The sequence below is a fragment of the Varroa jacobsoni genome, unplaced genomic scaffold (assembly GCF_002532875.2).
Source record: "Varroa jacobsoni isolate VJ856 unplaced genomic scaffold, vjacob_1.0 scaffold_762, whole genome shotgun sequence".
Classification (NCBI taxonomy): Eukaryota; Metazoa; Arthropoda; class Arachnida; order Mesostigmata; family Varroidae; genus Varroa; species Varroa jacobsoni.
Window position 1 is genome coordinate 238,548 of NW_019213664.1, and position 18,719 is coordinate 257,266.

General features: G+C 40.1%; 1 long non-coding RNA gene across 4 annotated transcripts in view; it reads left to right on the forward strand.

Moving 5' to 3' along the window:
* Window positions 1-193: 193 nt before the first annotated feature.
* The window catches only part of LOC111263391 (uncharacterized), a 19,191-nt gene continuing 665 nt past the window's right edge, over window positions 194-18,719 (forward strand). The window contains exons 1-2 of one of the 4 annotated variants that reach the window (XR_002682200.2): window positions 194-395; window positions 1,365-1,676. This is a non-coding gene — a long non-coding RNA (uncharacterized LOC111263391). The other 3 variants (XR_015312289.1, XR_015312290.1, XR_002682199.2) reach the window with 3 other exon arrangements.

Sequence of the window (18,719 nt, forward strand, 5' to 3'; positions counted from 1 at the left end):
GCAATGCTTGGATAACATTGTCATATTGATTTTTCCATTTTGATAAATATGAATATCATTTGCTTTTATTTTTCTAAGTGTAATTGATAAATATCTATGTTTTCCGGTATCTATATATATAACGTTATTGTTGTTTCAGATACGCGTGTGTTTAAACGTTCGAGCGTCGTGTGATTTGCTTATTACGTTGACATATCCGTTGATAGGAACATACATCCGATTTTGAGAAGATAAGACACAGCTGTCACATTAGAATCGAGAGCTTTGTTTTGCGACTTACTTATAGCGCGATCATTCGAGACTAGTAGTTTTTTTTAACTAACGTGTATAATCCACGAAGGGTGACGACGATCTCAGCTCCTCATTGCTAAAATGAGCCTGCTTGAATTAGCATTGTAAGCAATTTTTGCTTCTTTTTTGTCAGGCTTCTTACTTGGGATGTATATGGGTCAGTCGGTTGCAAGTGCCCGCGGAGCAATATGCTTATTTGATGGTCGCCGCTACCTGCCTTAATAGTTTACTAATTGAAACAAACGCAAACATAAGTTCATATTTTCTATATTATTTTGGTACTAGCTTGCTGCTCATTTGATAACGTTAACTAATAAAGACATTATTTCTGTTACGCTTTATTGACACGTCCGCAAAAGCGCGGTTCACGGCAGTGCATCACTTGAGCAATGCCTTTGAATCCAAAATAGTAGCTTGCTGGTAAGTTATTTGTAGTTAGAACTTAACAGGTTGCCTATTATTTGCCAAAAACAGAATTTCTTCTATAAGATCACAACATGTGTAAGTACGCAATGAACTATCCGCAAAGCAAGCTAATGATAAAAACCGATATACAGGTAAGTGTATGTAGCGAAGGGAATCAACGAAAGGCTTTTTTGGAACCATTGCACTTTGTCGTTTTACGGGTATGGCTATATAGCACACATAAATCTCCTTGATGGTGAAACATCTAGAATCGATAACCGATCCTAGAACCACTGTGCCTGTATAAAACCTTTAACCAAAGGTGACTGCTCGGCCGCCTCAGTCGTTTGTCCTGTTAGAAGTGTGTATGAATACCTAATGAAGTAGTGCTCAGCAGTTAGCGCCATTACCATCATTACCTTCCCTCCCAGGACAAGATGCAAGATTATGATTCTTAACCTAATATCAGAGAGCATCGTTAGATACAGACGTTGACGGTATCACGTTTTTCACCTACACAAAACGGGGTAGGTCTAGGCACATAGTCAAGCGGGCTGCGTTTGGCCTCACGTTAGGGTGGATTACCTTGGTGTGCTGTTTACTCTGCGGCAAGATTGCATAAAGGCTTAGATATTGCATAACATAAAGCCGCAATTTAATCCTTGCAGATTTCTCCCGACGGCCGAGATTATAGTTCTTGCTGGCGATAGCATCAACTACGTTGCAAACGCCCGTTCGTAGGAAATGTTTTCGTTGAAATTGCCGGAAATCTTTCCGCTCTACTGCAGCGGAAGCATTTCTAATGCCGCAAGAGATATCATCAAGGGAAGATTACCAGTAGTCTCCAACATGAAGATCTGCATTCTAGAAGACAATCTAGGATTAGGTGAGGATGACGCCTTTAAGAAAGGACGCCTTCGCCTGCTTCCCTTGAGTCTAATCGCGTTAACACAAAGCTCTTCATCAACCAAAAAGATCAAGTGAGTGAATCTAAGTGGCAAAAAATATGTGCGCCTGTAGAAATATGAGGTTTGCTACTGTGTCCGATGTGATTTCACCAACTATAGAAGTTTATTATTTAGTTCAGGTTTATTATTAAGGTGTTAATCTGTTAAAATGGAAGTGCTTAAGGTTTGATTCTGCTGATGAACTTAACTTAATTACTAATCAATTTGAGCGCAATACAGTTACTTTCTATAAATAGTAGGCAGCGGTACTTTCCAAACACACAATTCGTCATAGCAACGGTTATCTAAATATGGATCGATAACCGTATAGATAAACAAAATAGGCAAAATGGCGTGCATAGATCCAAGGCCGATTTTTTTTAAGGAGCTAGCGCCTAGCTGTTCGCTGACAAATATTTCAGGACTTGAAAACCGTTGTGTAAAGCACGTGATCACCAAACGTACTAAATGTTGTTTTTTATAAATATTGATGAAAAAATGAAATGACAAATCATCATCAGGCTCCTATTCTTTATCGGTTGATCAGACAACAATCACAAAAGCGATGTCTCTGAAGTAATGTCGAAGAAGTACCGCTACGCCTAGCTAGCGTTTCTCAATATCAGGGCAGATCGAGGCGAAACGTGTTCGATATGTTATACTGTATGTATATAGTAACCAGGAACATAGTTTCGGGCCATTCATACGGTGCCATGTAATATTCTCGGGCTTCACACTCTACTGATTTTTTTATGAGCTTCTATTATTTATTGCAAACGGAATAATCTACATAAAGGATAAATCGAGGTATTTATGATAGGTTATCTTTACCCCTGGCTGAGGTTTCACGCTCGCCGCACCGGCTAGCTTATCTTAAATGTAACGGCTGTTGTAGCACGAAGACGAGCCGTGAGCTTTTGCGCTTAGTCATTTTGATTCAATACGGTATAGCATCGTAGCATCGTTACTGGACGAAGGGGAGCAAAATTTGTCTTCCGATACGCGTTAACGGGAAAAACTGAAGCTTCGGAGCTTAGCGATGCTATGAAACACAATGTTTGCATGACTACTCTAGATACATATCTACAAATACGCTCACCGAAAATATCATTGATAAAAACTTCTGTCGCCACGTTACATTGTCAACGGCCTATGATTCATTAGTTCCAAGTGTACCGTGTGAATAACTGCTAGGTAAAGAAACCCTCGTTGAAGTTGGCCCAGTTTAGGGTGAACTTATGGCCAGCGCGGTGCATCAACTCACCGTAACAACTTACTTATCTCCCGGTATGTTCAACAAAAAACTTCGCCTTGGTTTCTATATGTGTTAAGCAATTATCCTCTGTCTACATGCGAGCGCTTTCGTCTGGACGCTACTTCGATTAAAGAAAACTTTTTTTACACCAGGTGGGCAGTGTGATTCTAATGCACAATGCAAACAAAGGAAGATGTTTATAAAACAAATATACTAACAGTATACATTTGAAACAGCGAAAACATGACTAATAGGACGACCATCTGATAAAATAACTTATGTTATGGTGAAGTGGATTCACGTATCATCCAAGTTTTGCCTTTCATTACTATCCATAAATTATATGATGATCTTTAAGCCAAAGTATATCCTTGCACCCGTAGCTTCACTTGATGTAGCATCAAGATATTTGCATATCGGAAGCGGCCGGTTTTCGACGACTTTGTTGGTATCTGAGAAATACGGCTGCCTTATTTTCAAAAGGTAAGCGCTACGAATCGTGAAATATGCTTGGTGTAATAAACCTTTTGTGATGGAATCATCGGTTAGGTAATCTTAAAGCCACGGATCTACTCTGTCTGAAATGAAAGAGAGGTTGCATACGTTTCTTCTATCTTTAACATCACGAATACGCATTTATTAGAAACCGATGGAGCTAAGCAAGGTAGGCAGAACAGCGGCCACTGACACTTCGGCGGGTCGCCCCTTACCTATGTTAACCAATTTCCGTACCTGTGGTTGCTCGTTCTAGCGAACGGCAGAAGCTCCACTGCACACCTCACCAAAAAATACAGAAAAGCAATTTTATTTATGGCAATGGCGCTCAGCTTGCTCCGCCTCAAAATGGCTCCAATCGCAACGTGAATGAAATACGTGTCATTTGGAAAGAGCCTACAACAGAGGACCTTGAATAATTAAATTGCATTATAGTCCCGTTCCTTAAAAGAGAACTGGGACCACACATAGTAACCCGAAATCGTCTTATGTATCTCCTAGGCGACTCGCCATTGCTGTCCGAGCGCTTACGGCATCGTTTTGAGCTCCCAGTAAGGAAAGCTTTCAGGACGAATCTTTGGGGGGACAACAAACAAAAATTTGTGGAGATTTCTTTGCTTTGGGTGCTATAAGTAGAGCGGTTGTAAGTAAAGTCCACAGCAACGGTTAGAAACGGACGAACTGGCTAACGAGCCACAACTTCACTTGCTTTGTTGTTACCATGGAAAGAGGTAGATTTTCACGAGCCTAACGTTGCATAGAGATGTTCCGGCAAAATTACGCTTGGTACCACACTGCTCGTCGCTCTGCCGCTTTCTGGTACGGTTCTTAGGACATCTGGCAGACCTTTCAAATTAGTTGTATGATTTCAAATGGTTTTGTATATACATCTTTTCCTATACTGGAACGTTATATTGTCGACCTGTTTGAAGTCTTCTTCAACTTCTACCAACAAAGCTAAATAAAAATTTTATTAAACTAAGTAATCATCTAGTTCAAGTAATACGGTACGTTTCTATAGTTGTAATAAAATATCCTGGCTACGTTGCAAAATAACGAAGCCACAAAGACGGTTACGAGTATCCAAAGCGGCCAATCATTTCGACAAAATTGGATTTGTGCCTAGTTTCCCAAAATCAGTTTTGAGGTCGGCTAAGTTACAGATTGTTACATGTTTATTCAATAGTTATAGATATAGAGTTAATCGTAATGTATATCTACTCGTGTGTGTTGAATATTTATGGCCCATTACAATCGGTTTCCGCTCAAGAAACTGGGCACGTTTCTATTTCCTAAAGCTGGTGGAACTGATATCGCTGTTCCTATCTTATGCGTGTATGTATACGGTTATCATAAGAATATAAAGATGGCTTCATTAGTATTCGCCGAGACCTTCTAGGTCTTAGGCGGAATCCCAAGATTCTTTGTATTATTATGCTTACAGAACCTTCGTATTGTACCGGACAGATCATTTTATAGCGATTGATCGATGTTACTACAATTCACTGGTAGTGCGGGATCATTTTCCACAAAATCATATATTTTATTATAATCTGTAACACTTTTCTGTGTTAGGTTTAGCAGATTAGCGTCACACAAAATCCGGCAGCTTTGTTGCCCTCGTAATGAGATCGACTTGTCTACCTAGCGCAAATGACAGTGCCTGTCTTTTGCAGGCTCAATTGACGATCTGTATGAAAACAAAGAAGCTGCAACGTTAACAAATTATTCTATATAGCAATCAAAATGGGTGACATAGTTATCAAATAAAATAATACAATTTTTCACAACGCGAGAGGCACCACTTCGCCTTCGCACAGATAAGGTCGCTAGGTGTATTACATATGCTAAACCTCGTTTGGTAAATAAGCAAACGTGTGCACACAAATGACACAATATCTTGAATTCGTCATGAGGAGTTGGGCCGAAGTCAAACTTAGCGATCTGTTATCAATGGCAGATCCCAGTGCTTTTGCTTTTTCTTTGTATTAGTACTCCCACTGTTACCTTTTCCGGCTCTTCTAGATTCCACATCGGCTTGCTTTTTCCATAGCTGCCAAAACGCGGCTTTCTCGTCACGGTACAAAAATCCTTGAAGTGACAATGTAGTTCTAGCTTCGTTGCTAGACGTTGATCGATGAGAGTTGACTCTGGCGTTTGCAGTCGCCACATGATGCGTACTTCAGGCATCAACGGCCCAAGCAGGGACGGTTGAAACAGCTAGAGACCGTATGCGAACGGAAATGAATCTGTCTGTCCGGCAAATGTCGCAACGTAGACTGCCCCAAACTAGGATGCCAGCAATGCAAAGAGAAGGACGAAGATGCGACGGCAGCGACGCTGATGCCGTTGGAGGGTGTCACATAATCCTGACTCATGTGGAATTACGACTAGAGGTGAATCAGCTGGAGAGGATATGGGGGCAAGTTGACACTGCTATTTCGGTTGAGCCCAGCTGCGTAGCTGTTTGCGGAACTAGAAAGTTCTGTTGAACTGTGTGGAACAGAGAGATATTTGCTTAGCGACAGCGAAAGTTAAGGGGAAACAGAATATACACTAGTGTTGTACCGTGCGTTTTAGTGTATACAGATATTCGGAGAGTTGAAGAAAGTGAAAAGGATTTTAGCAGTGTGAAAGAGTTTTTGTTGCCACGAAGCCCATCTATTATGCTTAATCACTGTAGATCAAGTAGGGTTAACCTTGTTATTCAGTACTTTTTGTTATTTGTCTCTGACTTCTTTTCAAGCCACTTGACCTAATTAGTAAGTCCTGAGGGATTTTTGCCGTCGGGCCTTTTTGAATGTGTATGCACAAGAGCCGTCATACAGTATTTTTGGGTACGCAAAGAATATGCTTATTCAGGAAACTCTGGAAACGGTGTGCGTATGTATTATCTTCATAAACGTGTTTAAAATATTCATGTGAAAACTCCGGCTTTTTTGCCATCTTTCAATTGTTAGAATAAAAACCTAATCATAAGGCTTACATTATTTATACTGAGTATGCGTCGAGAGGAATCTTACACTGCAGCATATCGGTGCAGGCATGCAAAGAGAATGTCCTTCAGGTCTGGGAAAGGGCTATAATTAGCATGTTCAGCTCTTTCTTAAGAACAAAAAACTCACAAAAGTGGCAGGCTGGGTAGTGCGGCATGCAATAAACACCGATATGTACCTAGCTAGAAATGGTTTTTAGACCTAGATTTGCAAATTATATCGTCTCACAAACTACATACACACGGCACGACCCCAGATTACTTACACCATATAAGAACTATCTGTTTTGCCGTTGCTTAAAATTAGCTGTGAACGTAATACAGAACAAATATCTAAAACGGGTCAGGTAATTAATTAAAACCGATGATCTGATGGACATTATAATTACATGTTTTCATTTAGGTGGGGATCGTATCGCCTTGTTCTCGATTAAAATAAAATGTACATTATGAACAATATATGGATTCTGAGAAAATAGAATAATTATATTTTATTGCTAGCAGTATAATTTCACATAATAATAGTGATATAATAATAATAATAGTAGTATTCTGTATAATAATTCTTGATACCAGTTGTTACCAAGCGGTCAAATATAGACTTGATTACCATTAGAGTCGTTAATGTGACTTGTTTACTTTTCGGGAAAACATGAATTATCGAGTTATCAATTAAGCTGCCATGACAAAGTTTGCCACTCCGTCTTATGATCGAAACAAAACAAAATTCTCATTACCCTAGGGCAAAGCACATTTCCTTACTAACAATATACCTTACACAAGCCAAGCATGATGTAACGCTAGCTCAAACTCTATCATGCCCACAAAAAGATCTTTTGTTAGTTAAAGTTCCTTAACACAAAACTTACAAACAACTTGTTTGTGACAGACGCGAATGTGAGCTTTGTTGGCAAACAACTTTTCCCAGAACAAACACTGAAGGCTACCTTTATAAATCGTTGACAAGACAATGTTATCTATCTGAACCTGGCAATAACTATTTCAGAACAATGTTCCTTTCAACCAGCTAAATATTTAGTATGGTTCCTAAATTCTACGTCACTTAGGGAAAGAAGAAGGCTTAAAACAGAGACTAGCACATTAGACCTCCAATTAGAAAGGAAATTTACCCGATGGACTCACAAGCAAGTTCAGCCAAGGTGGTCTGTTCTACCCACGTTACAGAATTAACATTTGTGTCTGACAGGTCCCTCATTTGTAGACAGCGTACCCTGTTTAATGCTATCTGGCAGTCAACAAGTCTGAGATGGAAGCCAGTGTTATTCCCAAAGGAAAAGTCAACTAGCTTTTAGCCTTGTTATGGCGTCTAATTGCAGCGAGAGAACGTTACGTTCTCCTCCGTTTTCGTACTTTCGTACTTTTTCGTTCTCCTCCTGGCCTCCCTTGCTCCCTCAAGGAACATCACGAACACATCGACACTTCGCTTCATGTGGCCGACCTCGTGCCTCGCAACCTAAGGAGTTGTACATCTTGGCATCAACGTTACGACGACAAACGCAATGAAGTGTTGGAAGAGGAGTCGCTTTGAAAATTGACATCCTTTGCTTCAGCACAACTAGCGCTGAATAAGTGCCCCATTCTTTCTATCCTGATATCGAAGTACCACTAAAAGTACTAACATCAACTCGCTACATCAAACAAAGAGTTTGCCAGAGTTTTGTACCCTTTGACGCCCATTTTAAAAATAACGACAGCTCTGTTAAATCACGCTCATGATTGTTTTTATAGGTTTTAATATGATTGAGCTCGACTTTCTGAGGGTCGATGCTTAAGAACTGTTCGTTTTTTCGTTCGGGTTTATCGGGGCGGACGTATCACTCTTCACAAAGGATTTTCTAGAAAAATACAATTTTTCTTGGACTCTAGCGTACGTAAGTATCAGAAAGAGGGATAAAAGTGCAGAAACGTCGACTCCAATTTTTCCGGATACCAGGCCTAGTTTCTGAACATCGGAAAAGCCGGAAAAACCTAGAAAATCGGCACCGATTTGTTCGATTTGCTATGCATAGATTTTGTCATAAATTATGTACGGATAGCAGTTACCATGACGTGAATAAGATTCGATGCATTTGTAGGCCTTACGAGTCGCCGTTTAGTACGTATCACTCAATAGAGAGCACACGTGCCTCGCCTTCAACTTATTGTACATGCACACCAAGTTTTAGTCAATAAATAGTGATGAATGATGTTGTGAGTTTGTGCAAAGTACGTAGTGGTTACCTCCACGTTACCCCACTTCACAGAGCACACAAGGCTCGATATAATATTACTTAATGAGGATAATTTTTTAAAAGTTATATGTTTGCAGTTGTGGATTCTATGATGTGGGGCAGGTAAGACTATAATAAAAAAAGTCAACTGGTTGCTTTTCTCCTTTATAGCCCAGCTTAGGTCCAAAACATATGCACTTAAAATGTGTTAAAAGTCTGATAGAACTCATTTCTGAAACCAGCATTTCCTTGTTAGATAGAAACTACTTGCCCGATTTAGCTTCCATTTTACCTAACCTTATCTTCTCCTACGTGTCAACGATACAATGAGAAAGTTATCTATGTTTATCAGATTCCCTTTTGACTTCTGCATATGACACTGCCTTTTCATTCTCTATATATGTATGTATAGGCTACATTTCATTTTTCAAGTGTCCCTAGCAGACGATTGCGTCGTCGGGAAGCCGGCCTCTTTCTATTCGTTAGAAAACGTGCGTCGGAGAACTGGATCGACCGACGATAAGACGGTATTGCCGAATGGCAACTGTTGCTACTACATAGGGATGGTATAGAGAACTACAACGACGGCAAGCAAGCCAAACTAACAGACGATGCCTGGCTGGCTGTTTACCGCCAGCAGGGACCCCAGGGAGTTCTGTGGCAGGAACTGTGATGCCTCTACCCATAACAAGACTGTGAGGCACACGACGCATAGTTTCTTCCAGCGCGATTCAGCCCGTACTGCCTTCTGACCAGAACAACGGCTCTCTGTCACTTGGGACTTTCGTTGTCTTTTATATGAGTGTTGATCTCTTTGTGCCGCCATCTGACAGTTTCCCTTCATCGCAACTTAGCCCGCAAGTCGTCAGCTCGCCCGAGTATAGTATAGTATATGCCGTAGGGGATTCCCGACGGTTTTCAGTCTGCACTGCTTGCAGTCAGTCTGGCTACTCTTCATTGTTAAAGCCGTTTAACTATTAGCAAAGGTTAGTGGTGCGTGTTATTCGTTTGAAATGGACCCTCCCTGGCCTCACGACCCAGGCAGCATAGGACGCACTGGTGAGAAATGAAGAGCGTCGGCTGCGAGAATACCCTATCAGCAAAATACTGGCTGGCCGATTCTGCTGCGTTGAAAGGTCGCTAGTACTATTGCTTTTATCGTTACTGCTTCGACTGCTTCCATTCTCGCAGAGGCAAACGTGTGGCCAAAAAAGCGGTAAAGGGGGCAACAAAGCGGCATACCATGATTAACAAGAGTAGAGGTTTTTTTTTTGTCTATAGGACTGCTACCATTAATACTAGTAGTAGTAGTAGTAGTAGTAGTAGTACCTATTAGACTCTGTTACGTGAGTATGCGTATTAGCTAATGTTACGTATGTTAGATGACTGCGAGCAGAAACTACATTACGTGAAAATTGAGCGAAAAAGCCTTTTGGTAATTGGTGTGCTACCTAAACGGGTAGTTTCAATATTGCGAAGGTTGAAAATATTATGAAACGTTTTTTTTTTTTTTTTTTAATCTAAGTGGTAACTTTTGATGCCAGTACAGGTTTAACTGTAGCAGTTGATAGTTCTATCAGATTCGGCTGTTGCATATGACAATAGAGTGCGCGCTAACACAGGGAGTGTGATATGGAACAAAAGTTACAGATATACAATTTGAAATTCATCTTTGCTTTGTGTCTCGTCGATTGATCACGGAAGTATTTAACCCACTGTCCATTCCCCTCAGCCATATTTCGTTTCTGGCATACACAAACAATTGAATACGCCCTGCGTTGCAATGCAATCACCTGCTACTTCTTAAATGGCAATTTTATTATATTTTAGACAAAAAAAGAGAATTAAAAACGGGAACGTTTTTCCAGAGGTAGCGGCTTGCAACAGCTATAGACGCTTCTGCAGATATAGACTTCTGTATCGATATATATCGAACTTTGCGTAAATAAATACGGGCACATTGTTAGTCAGAAGCCCGCGTCCGTACTTTTCAGCAAAGCGGTTCCTTTACGCTCTCCCAGCCATGCCAACTTGTGCAATCTCGAACTGCGCGATTTTTTCTCGGTCTTAGCTCAGATTTCGCTGAGTGTACAGAAACTCCGTCGGCCTCCCAGGTCCTTCGAACTTTCTTTTGTCAGCTATCATAGGCCGGCAGCTCTGTAGTTCGTTTTAAAAAAAAATAGGTTCGTCGTCCTGAGCGGCCTGTATTCGCCTGACCGATTTTGACATTATGGTTTTAGAGCAGTACAATGTAGACTGCTGCTTGTTCCACAAGGTACTTCACTCAGTTTCTTCGACCTTCTGCTACTTGACGCCGGCCAGGAGGGCGTATAATGTCTGGGTTGAACTAAACTTCGACAAATTGAGGACTAAAATCTCAAGTTAGATTGGGAAAATACGTAAAAATGTCAGCCGATTTTAAAAATATGTATTGCTATCCTTATGGTTAATTTTGGATTTGCACTGAATTTATACGATAGATTAAAATTTTGCTTTTCTCGAAATAATTTTACAATAGTCGAACGGACGATACCTGTTAGCTTAAGGTAGAATGGTTTTGTGATAAGTACAGGGTATTGGCTTACTCAATTTTCTTGCTACCGTCTCATTATTTTATCAGTTATCTAGAGCTTCTGGTATGCGTTGAGATTTATAGAATTGTTCTTCTAGCTTTAACTTCATAATTTTGATAATAACGATTAATTGTAATTTTTGTTATCTAAAGTTTACATAAGTATTGTGTCCGTACGTAGAGATCCTGTACATGCAACGCCTATTACCAGCTATGTCTATAGAATTCCATTGACATACTCTGGATGGCACATAATCGACTAGTCGTTTTTTCTTCTTAAGCTGTAAAGAAAGTCCATACCCACATAAAATATTTTCAACAGCAGTCTTCAGAAGTAAACGAAAATCCTCTCCTTTAAAAGATCCACGAAGAATTATGACTGTGGATTTAGTGTCCTGCTCCTGACGACAAAGATAAAGGCTATTGTTCAAGTGAGCAAACCAAGCTTCATCAAGATCGAGCACATCTATCGAAATCTTGTCAACAAACGACGAAGGCCAGAGAGTGATTCAAAAACTCTTTAACAGGATTTGCTTTAGAAAAGTATTTTTGTAGTTGGCACTCGATGAAGCCAGTCAAAGGTACTGAAAATCCATGTGAGTTGTAATTAAAATCCCGCCAAGTAAAACAACTTCTAGTGGGGAGACGCAGTAAGATAATCCAAATATTATCGATATGAAACGCGGAACTGGTAATCCAAATATTATCGATATGAAACGCGGAACTGGTATCTGCTTGTATGCCGGGGTAATTGAAATTAACTTGGCTCGTAGTTACTACCTGAGCTTGCGTTCGTCGATACATTAGAACGGTAATGAGCAACATAAACAATGCAAACGAGTTGGCGAAATTCAAAATGCGGCTAGTCTAGTACATGAACCGACGGCTTGCGACATTTCATAGACACGGGAGTCGAGAAGTAAGAATATTCATGGGGATCTTCCTGTCGCTAGGAGGCTCAAAGTAACTTGGTATGTCAACATGTTGATCAGACAGCCAACTTAATCGAACGGTTGTTTGTAGAGTCGTTAGTGATACGTATCAATGTTGCCCTTGGCTGACAGTGATCATACGGAGCTTGGCTTCTATTCCCATCTACCAAGTGATACGAAATGCAGACAATCTGCGGGCCTGATTTTTTTAAAGACAAGCAAGCATCGTATAGTATGTCCATAAGACGCGAGTGTCGCATTTACCTAAGCAAGCGAACGTTTCCATTATTCATACGAAAAAATAAGGATATACCTGTACATCAATAAATCTATTCTAGGATGAACTCATATCTATCCCAAATTCCATAAATATGTCCTGTTTATTACGTTAGCTGGGATGCCGTTATCGGTCATCGCCGGTTGTCTACGGACACGTTCTCTAGCATCGAGAATATTTCATAATGAAAAGTGACGCTATGTTCGATGTACGGTTGAGGTTTTCCTACGAGTAAAACATTAAATACGAAAGTTTTTTGTTCAGTTCAATATATAACGTGATCGCTTTCTGAACATGGAAACACTTCGCTGCCATCGTTCTAACAGCAAAAGTTACAGCTGTCGTGACAATTACTGCGGACAACATTGAACCGGTTACATATCTCAAGGACTAAAAAGGCTTTACAGGCTAAGACAGCATATCTGGTCGAACATTGAAGTAACCAGTCGCATACTTACGCCGTCATCCGAGCGCGTCTATGACAACACAGATTATGAAATGAAGACTAACGACGTACACATATTCCCGTTTAACATGAAAATTATGCCTCACCGTATTATCAGCAGTTTCAGTAGCCATGTCAGCTGAAATAGAAGTCATTATCTCGTCTCGGTGCTATTAAGCGCAGAGGCGATTTTCGATAATGATTGATTACCTGCTATTCGCTCCAACGGGTATTACGGAACTATTAGTAAGTAAGATCCATGAGGCGTCCAGCGCAATAGCTTCCAGAAAGTAAAGAAAGCTCCCCGGTACGGTAAGCAGGAACGGAAATACGTGTATTTAGTTGTGTGTCCGTGATCTATGAGAGTCATCGCCTCGTGTTCATCAAACGCCTTGTACGAAACTGCCTAGGGAGAGCCAGAGCTACCCATATAAGGATATAGAAATATGGGATTTGACGTTCATCTGAAGCAGGTGAGCAACTTGAATCAAACATTCCATTCTAATTCAACACAGATTATGTCCCATTAGAACTGCATAATGGAATCAGTCACATAAAAACATAAATGTTTCATTATCGAGTTGAGCCAGTAAGGCGTTTTTCATATGACCTTAAAGCTTGTCAGCCAAAAACACACGGAGCTTTGTGACATAAGTGCTTGAGAACGACCTACTCCATAGCACAATGCTAGATAACAACGTTTTATAAAATAGAATGAACAAAGTGTAAGCGAGTTTAGCTTCGTAAAATGCATTTGACTAAAAAAACTATAGAAATAAGAGGTTATGGAACTGGCGAAACGCATTCTCTGTTTCGCAAGCACTAAAACACAAAGGACATACGCTAGTTCCGCTCTCAGAAGGCTAAATGGTCTGTGTTCGATCGGTTCATAGCCGCTCCAAGGTTTTCTTTTTACAACCCAGCCCCGCATATGCCGTGCGTTCCGTTAAGCGCAGTCTCCTCACACCAAGGGACCCACACTCTACTTGCCCGGTTCACTGGATGGGACAGCAAAAGAAAAGAAGCCTTGATCAGATTTAAATCGTGCGCAAGATAAAATACAGCTTCTACTGCGTACGATTGTGAAAAGAAGTATCGGGAGGGACACGCTCAGATCCACAAACGATTTACTCATACATTATAAAAAGATTTATCACAGCTCAGCGGCAAAATATTATGTCATATATGAAGCGTACGTTACGTTAATGAAGTTAGTCGTCCAATAAATAAGGACAACGTTATATTTTCCTACATTTTGATGCGATTTAAAAATTCCTTCAATTACTTGGCTGTTTTAAGAATACATAGTGGAATTCTCGAAAAGCGACAAGCATGCCATTTAGTACTTAAGATTTCTTAAATAGTATTTAAAAAGCATTGAGGTAACTCGAACGCTTCTACAGCATAACTACATGTCTGTGTCCCTTTGCTATAATGGGAACAAAATAGTGAAAATCAATTGATAAGTTTGTAGCCAATAACGAATCATACGTTTACCTACTTTTGTCTCTACTAACACTGTTAGCACCAGCACTTACTTTCTTACCTAAATAACGAGCTTACTTTCCTTTTTTTTTTTTATCCTTTCGCTCATGTATGTAGTTGGCAAACACGCTGATAAGATCTGGCCACTGCAGCTTCACTCCCACAAACCACAAACAAAGCCACTTCTAATAACGTTCATTGGTCTTATCTCGACCATTGAAAGGAGACGCGGATTTGTGGCCTTATGCAACCTCAACTCTGCTAACATCAAACCGCTAAAATCTAAGACCGACACAGTGGTTTCGTCTAAAGAAATGCGGGACTCAGGGCTGAGGGTCTGTCTGCGCTTACAGCGCATGCTAGGTAGCACGAGCAGGATTGCTTAAAACTAATCAAGGAAACATTCAAACAGCAGGTTTGGTTTACGCCGTATCGCTTGGCAGAAACAAACCTCAAGTGTGCGTTTGTGTACAGGGTAGTGTTTTCAACGTCAGTGGCCTTACAGATTAGAGCAAGATAAACAAATAGACAGATAGGCAAGAGCAGCGAGATAGAAAGAGTTGGGGGACGGACATACCTCATCGCCATCTTTGAAATGATTAAAACTGAATAAGTTCCATATTTAGCTAGGAAAGAAACGAACGTACTGGCGGAACGTACGCGCTGAACTCACGGAACACCTTTCCACCACTGCGAGGGTCCTCAGCAGAAAGGCAACGTGTCTGTCTGCTCGTTGATTCGGTAGGCTCGGTAGCTACGCCGCACACAGCATATCAGCGCTTGGCCCTTTGAGTAGAGCTCGTTGAACACGAACAGATTCAGAGAACAAACATTGAATAGCAAATAGTGAACCTGCCTAAACCCTTCAGTGCGGCTCTCTACCACAGGCAGATAAGCGAGTTAAAACCTATGTAGCAAGAATATGGAACATCATTAAGGAAACATGCACTGCCCGCTTTTTTTTTCCTAACTATTCCCTTTTATTCGATAGTAGGTAAGACATTCTCGATCGATTTAAGTTTGTTCTTCAGCTCTATGTTATGTATGAACTGCGGAATTTATGTCAAGATGTCGCCAAGAGCTAATTGTGTGAACGAAATGTACGTCAGTCCTGAAAAAGACCAGCTTCGTAAAAATATGAGAGCATAAAAAAACACTACTTTTCGTGACGTATGTCGTGTAGTATGCTTTATTATTAGTGTAATTATTGACTTACCAGATTGAAGTCCACTTAGTAGCTCTAGATAGATATATTTTTACTATCTGACAAAGGCTTATAGGTGCAAGTCCTGTTTTCGATTCCTCTTGAAAATTTCTAATAATTTTGGCTTTTTTTAATTTGCAAAATTGCATTTTTCGTAAAGTCTTCCCGAAAATAAGCATGCGTTAATATAAGCCCGACGAACAGTGTGGTGATGACACCGTTTCTTAGAACAGCCATGCGATTGTTTCATATCCAGTCTGGTCCGGATGTTTTTAAATTTGGCAGCTTGAGACTGACTTTGCAGAAGGCTGTAACTCGCTTGAGGTAATCAGACTATCGGCAATGGAATCAGTACTCCTTGTATTTTTTTTTGCAAGTCAGCTTAGAGGATCTTTAGATGGACATTTTCGAGGTTTTCCTCCTTTTTAAACGAGCCATTGCGTTTGTTAAATTTGGACGCAAGCAGCTTAACTTACCTACTACAGTGCTATTTAAGATTATTATGAATATTAACTTTGCTTTATAATCTATAGACATAGAGATGAGGATTTTCGAAACTCTACAATTGAGTCGCACTATAAAGTTATAGCAATGCGTTTTGTCAAGTTCGCAGGGTTCTCATATTAGCTATTGCAAAAAGCTGCAATGTAAACCTGAGGGGTTAGTTGTAAATTTTTCTTGAATAACACAAGATCTTGCATTATGCCAGTATTCTATTTTTTTCCCTATGCTTATAATGACCTTTTCTGCCCAGTTTTTTCCTCATGCATTTGTCAGCAACTACCGGTGCTTATTTTTTTACCCTGGAATACAAATTAGCAGAGGTTACTGCCTTCGGGATGAGGAATAACGGACCATTAAAAGCACCGTTTAAAATAGCACATTTTTATCTCAAATTATCAATGGTACCGCTACGTTTCGTATACTTACCAACTGTAAAAACAGTAACGTGTGTGTCAACTCGATTCCATAAAAGCATTGTGATCACTACGAAATAGCTGCCATCTCTGCAGCAAAAATTTTCAGGTTTTTCCCTGATTTTACATGCTATATCGTTACATGCACATGCAATGAACCTAACTTTACAAAATACAATAGTGCTGGTTCACCAAAATCGCAGCTTGTATTATATTAAAGAAATTTTGACGTTTATCTACAAATCCATTGTTATTAAAAGTCGTTAACATATTGAGAAAAAAAGCTTGGACGCTCGGCGCTAGCTTCTTTGTCTGTCGCAGTTGTAGACCGAAAACACCCTGAGATCAATTCTGGATTCGATTTGGAGCTTTGTAGATGGTTTTCACACGTGTAGAAGCAAAGCAGACCCCATAAATTTGTTTATACGCTTCACGTGCGCTGGAAGCCAAATATACACCAAAGCCAATCACCGCGACCGTCTTGTTCACCTGTGATAGGTAGCCTGGCTTTTATAATTATTCGGCCTTCGAAACTGGAGGTATGGTCCTATGTAAACTCGAGCTAGCACGCAGATAAACTGCATTGAATATGCGCTCGACTTCAATGGTTGCATATATGTATATATATGAAAATACACGTGTGCATACGCGTATTTGCGTCCATATGTTCCGCGGGCGCCCTGGAAAAAGGTTCTAACCTATAGACGGCTTTGATGCATTGATGTGAAGGCGAAAGCGTCGCAGGACAAAACTTTTGCTACCTGACAATTGACGATGGAAAAATGATGCTGAGACGATGTGTTTGATTTTTTCCGCGTATCCATAGGATTGCTTCCGGATGGTGATTACAAATGCATGTTAGAGGTTTCAGGCCGACTGGCGAGGGAGTAGGTTAGGTTCACTGTTATAATCATAGCATTGGTTGCTTACTTACAGTATTTTTGTACTTTTTATTATGGTTAAGGCTGGCTTTACCATGACACCTTATTGCACAGATAACCTGATTACATTGTGAACTTTTACTACCTTATTTCTGTTCTTCGCGCCCCTCGAGATAAATGATTTTCTAACTCTCAGATTAACTAACTCAGATTAAGATAATCTGTTAATACTGGCGTAGAAACCATAACTAAAAATTTGTGATCTGTTTTGCTTTCGTATCATTTTGTCGCCTAGAAAGGCCAGTAAAGGACATTTTTCTCTAAATCCTGTGCTAGATAATACAATATTATAGTTAGTATGCACTGCTTATAATACAATCACCATACCGAGACGAGCGATCCTCTATGTATGTATGTATGTTAGTTGTGATAGTCCTGTTGCCTGTAAATGAACCGTCCTTGCGTAACGGAATTGCTGCTCGACTCCTTTTTAAATGGAGAAAACGATAGAGGACATATTCAGCATTACACAAATGTTATGTTATCCTCCAGTCCTCTGGTCTTGTCGCTGCAATAAACGGCAGATGAGATTTTGTTAACATTTTAAAGGTCCGATAAACTTATTGAACTTTGTTGACAATAGAAGGAGACCGTTTACTGGATGTTTAAGGTCTGTTTTAACTTGAATGCTTCTTTCGCATCCAGGCACTTCTTGATTCCTGTCGCTGTGTTTACGAATGGAATGCTGTGCAGTGAAGAAGTTATTTTTATATAAGCTACTAATTTTATTCCACAACTAAAAATATAAAAAGTAAAACTTCTGAAAGTTAGAACAATGCGTCATCTATTCGTCACGGTTGATGTAAGGTTGTATCTCATCGTGACCAATGATTCAGATTTCAGTTTACACATAAACTATAATACAAGCAGGTGGGTTTCATTGTCGCATATATCTGTAATACGATGCGAGGTTTTGGCATGGGTTTGATAGTCCGAGTGTCTATAGGCACTTGGCTGTACATTCTAAATTTATTACATTATCGGAGCCATAGTATTCAAAAGCGGGCATTCTTGCTCCAAAGCTATGCAGATGACCCATACGAGCCACCCTCAATCGGTGTCAATTCGGCTATCGGCCTCTTTCTCCCGGCGTGCAGAGTCAGTGAGGGACGGTAGTAGAACTTTACGCGCAGAGAACTTTACGAATAAATTAACAATATATCTACGCAAAAGTAAGTAAAAATTATCCGACTGTCAGATATAATTTGAAGTGCTAATTCAACACAACTAAATAAACTAAGAACATACAACATATGGACATTAATTTGACTGGATAATACGGAAAGAACCGCACAGCTTGAAGCGACAAATTCAGATTATACGAGGT